Source organism: Corvus hawaiiensis, chromosome 11, assembly GCF_020740725.1.
Source record: "Corvus hawaiiensis isolate bCorHaw1 chromosome 11, bCorHaw1.pri.cur, whole genome shotgun sequence".
Taxonomy (NCBI): domain Eukaryota; kingdom Metazoa; phylum Chordata; class Aves; order Passeriformes; family Corvidae; genus Corvus; species Corvus hawaiiensis.
This window is the reverse complement of record NC_063223.1, coordinates 18,791,465-18,795,885: the sequence shown is the minus strand read 5'-3', so window position 1 is coordinate 18,795,885 and position 4,421 is coordinate 18,791,465. Positions and strand designations below refer to the sequence as shown.

The 4,421-nt window shown below is 39.9% G+C and overlaps 1 long non-coding RNA gene across 1 annotated transcript; it reads left to right on the top strand.

The window, feature by feature from the left end:
- The first annotated feature begins 447 nt into the window (after nucleotides 1-447).
- LOC125331828 lies at nucleotides 448-3,534 on the top strand. The gene is made up of 3 exons (XR_007206227.1): nucleotides 448-625; nucleotides 2,621-2,793; nucleotides 3,478-3,534. It is a non-coding gene; the product is annotated as an uncharacterized LOC125331828 (long non-coding RNA).
- The last annotated feature ends 887 nt before the right edge of the window (nucleotides 3,535-4,421 follow it).

Sequence of the window (4,421 nt, the reverse complement as noted above, 5' to 3'; positions counted from 1 at the left end):
GTCTCATATCGAAGAAGGCCAAGAATGCAACTTCATTTCCTCTTCCAACATTTAATCTAAAAAAATTATTGGCTTTTTTTTGGTACAGATTTAATTTGGAGCACATTTGTATGACATATGTAACATCATTAAATAGTTACCTGGTGCTTATCGAAGCAGCTGGAACAAAATACAGCAAACCAGCAGCTCAGTGTACACGTGGGTCAGGTACTGACTGGTATGAATTTGTATCCAGGGCTGCTTGGTTTCAGTTTTGTAAGGGTAGCATCTGTTAAGAGAAGCAGCATAGCAGCTTTAAAGTGGAGGCCTAGATTTTAAGAATATTCCTATCACTGTTGTCTATACTGTATAATATAAGCATTTGAAACCTTAAAATACAGCTGTGTGTATTTTAAATACTCTTTCAAATCAGCAGATTTTCCTGAGTCACACATCCCATTCCCAAGGAGCAGGGAGCAGTCTCTGAGTGCAAACCATGGCTGCTTTCTCATCTGTTAAGTGGTAACCCCCGAGTTCTGGTGGAGTGATCTTTGTGCTGTTGTGGGGATGCCTTGAAAATGTCACTTGCTGAAAAAACAGCAGCACCCTAAGTGGCTTGGCATTTGCATACTACAAATGACATGTGGTAAGTAGGTGGATTTGAGAGTTCAGCACTCAATGTAGAAAGTTCTGTGTAAACAGTAAGTAGTCAGCATGCTCTGTGGACTGAAGAAAGAGACAATAGGACAGCTCTGCAGGTAAGAATTCTGCCCCTAAATACCATTTTCAGGTCAGTTACTGATCTGTTTATTTCACAAAGTGCTCAGCTGTGCATATCATGTCAACTTTAAATAGCTTGGGGCTGATTTTACTTGAAAATGAGGAATAACTTTATTGATGTTTCTGGTCCTGTCATTTGGGAAGTTGATTTTTTTTTTCTTCATTTATGGTGGTTAAATGCAATTTAAGAACAACAGATTGCAAAGATTACGACACCAAGACTAAAATTAGGTTATTGTGGACCTGCTGCTCATTACCCAAGTGCTCAAGTTGGACTAAGCACTCAGAGAGAAGAGCTCTGGCAGATGGACTTGTTTAACACTGGGTAACTGAGTTCTGCTCCTCACCGTGTATTGACCAACCCATTTCAGCATTAGGTGGAAACAAACCCATTTCTGTTTGTGTACCGGGCTTTGCACAGCAGATGTGGGTCTGGGTTTGCTGCTTTCAGTGTAACCTCTGGCAAAGGGCTTGTGTGAATGACTTGGGACAGTTCTTCTTTCAATCACTTTAGGAAAATCCATGTAAGAAAGGTGATGTAGGGAACAAACTTGCTGGACTCCTCCTGTCACAGAGGATCTACTGATTTTTCCACTTAATTTTGATAGTAAGTGGCCCTGCATCCAAGATTTCTGTAAAATTAATTGTATTTACTTGGTATATTTAATTTTATTTAAAATTACATGAAGAAAATAAAAACTATTCTTTCTTTTTGCAGTACATCTTTTTAGGACCAGCCATTTTCACATTTCTTTCCAGAGTGTTCTGAGCGCTTTGTTTTATTTTTAATGTAATAATAAGTCAAAGTAAGGCTTAGGGAATCACAGGTCCAGATATCTGAAATACAATCATCCATCAAAAACCCTCAGTGGGACAATTACAGCCCCCACATCCTCCCACAGCAAACCATGACTGTAGGAGAAAAATTTTTGAGGGCTGCAGCTGAGATTAGACAATGTGAAGTACTCTTGCTTCAGCCTTCACGAAATCACCTGCTCTGAGTCTTAGTGATGAGATTATTGGAATGTGGTTTTTACATTAGTACCAGCTTTATGTGTTCTGCAATTTATTTCAGCATCTGTCTCGATGTCTGTTTAAATGAGATGAGATCTGTCTGTTAGGTAGTTTTCATGTTCTTTTCATGTTCCTTCCTTGCAGAGCAAGCACAGCTTTAAATACCCTTTCAATATAAAGTACAGTGCATATCCATTACCTTCTCTTCACCCTTGAGTGCCCTCAGCATTGTTTTTCTACCCAACTTGTCTTTTCATTCTTTCCCAGTATCCTTGCTTCCTGAAAGCCAAGAAAACCCCCACTGTCATCATTCTTTCCCAATGGTTTTCAGTGTTCCTCCTTCTTCTGTTTCAACAACTCACCCTAGAATCTGATTTTCAGGAGATACACATCTGATTGTCACTTAGATGCACGTAAAGGCTTACTTTGGCTTATCATTATATTAAAAATAAAGCAAAGCACTCGTAAAACTGTGGTAAATGAGGTCTAAGATGTTACTTTGGTTTAAACAAAGAGTATTGTGATCTGCTAATGCTCTGCACAGACTGTAGAGCCCTGAGGTGCCGGAAAAGATCCTCAGCAAGGAGTGTTCAGGTCCAGGATCTTGGTGTGCCATACACAAAGCAGTCAGACCAGTGATGCTTCTGTGAGTGTCCCTTACAGGAAATGGCTCATGGAGAGCCTGAGCTCTGAGTCAGTTTTTGTTGTTAGTTTAGAAATTCATTTGCAAAGGTTAGTAGAAGAAGGTAACAGTTATTGGTTGGGGACAATAATATTACTAATAGTTCAGGATCCAGCAGGCACTTCAGTGAGAAAATGCTTGTGTTTATTCCTTTGTGTCTTCAAGTTCATCTGGTGAAATCACATGGAAAACCATATGGCAGCATCCACGCTTGGACAGGCATTTGACTTGACTAAAGTAATTTCTCAGCAAGCTTGTCCTTGTTGACTGCAGGATTTTGGGGATTATAACAGGAATGTGGACAAGGCTGTCATGTCCTTCAGGATTTTTAGTGTGATGTAAGTATGAGCACAGGTGGGCAATGAGACATTCTGGGCTTCACTTCTCACCAGATGTCAGTCATTTCCCTCCCACGATCAGAAATAAAGATCAGTGATGGAGCACCCTCCCCTGTGGCCCATTTCTCAAATGCAGGCACAGCTACATCTGAGAATGGGGCTCTTTTTCTCTGTGTAAGGGATGCTTTGGCACTTCCTCCTAGGCCCAAGGTAAAGTGTCTAATCCTTGCCTGCTGACATGGGTTTCTCCTCAAAACTGCCCTGCTGCATTTCTGATGTGGACAGGACTTTACTTGTTGCTGCTATTGTTTTGGGGAAACTAAGGGATAGAGAACAACGTGTTGTCCTCTTGTGAAAGTGGATACCTGAATGAACAGAGAAGTCCCTGCAGAGGGTAGTGATATGAAGCAAACAATGCTAAATAATATTGTCTTTATTTTTTTGTTTGTTTTTGTTTTGTTTTTTAGGGAGAGTATGGATGCTGGTTTAGCTCATTTATTTTTTGCTATAAAGAACTGTTTGTAAGAGAATCACTCATATCCTTTGTGTTTTGAGCCCAAGTTTTCATTTATAAATCATGATTGTACAAAATAACAGAGAGAATAATTTAACCTGTGCAGCACAGATAATTTCCATGTTGTGCTATAAAAAATGAAATGATTTCCTGGTTTGCTTGTGACTCAGGTGCAAAGTCTCCAGACTGACTTTTGAGCATGCTCCAATTTGGCTGCAAGAAGATGGTTTTTTATTTTTTAATCTATCATTCTCTAACTTTCATAAAGGTATGTTGTAACGTGGTTTTGGGAATTAAGAACAAAGATATTCTCCCCTGAAAAGCTCATTCTTCAGCCTTGGTATTTCCCAATACTGCTTAGCTCTTGTCTGGCAAAGTTCAGCGGGTGGAGGAAGGGAACAGGTCTTATTTTGAGATTTTAAGAGGAGCTGAATTTTATATTAGCTTCACAGTTTATTTGTTTTTATTCCTGTCCAATAAAAAGCTACTTTTCCATGGGAGCCTGAGGAGAGCTCACTCAAGATGAAAGGAAGTGGAATGTGTCTGAGAGAGTGGCCAAATTTTGATGGGTTTTTTTGCTGATGGTATGAGCAGTTAAATCTTTTTAAAAGGCAGTGCTGCTTTCCTCTTACTGAATCAGTTGTCCAGCTCTTTCCCATCCTTTGTGAATGTACCATACCTGATCATCTGCCAAAACTTGTTTGTTTAATTAACCTCTTGTAAGACCAAGTCAGTGATATATGAAGTTTGAACAATCATGTGCAGCTTTGGGGTTCCCCTGGTACTTTCAGGTTGATTTTGGTCACCACTTCAGCACATGGGATTAGATTCCCTTTCTGTGCTGCCTAGTGACACAGAGGGGATGCAGCAGCTTTGGATTCATGCTTCGTTACATATCCAAGCATTTAACATTTGAGGATAACTTGGTGGACCCGTGGTGGTGTTTTTCCCATTAAAATCATTGCTTGGCTCCATGTGCTTGAGGCACATTATGTCCCAAATTTGTTTTAGTGCTCTAAAATAGAAAACATGGGTTACACAGTGTTTCACATTTGTGTCAGTGATCTAAAATGTGAGACATGGAGAGGACCAGGCATTAGCTCATGGTGATGGG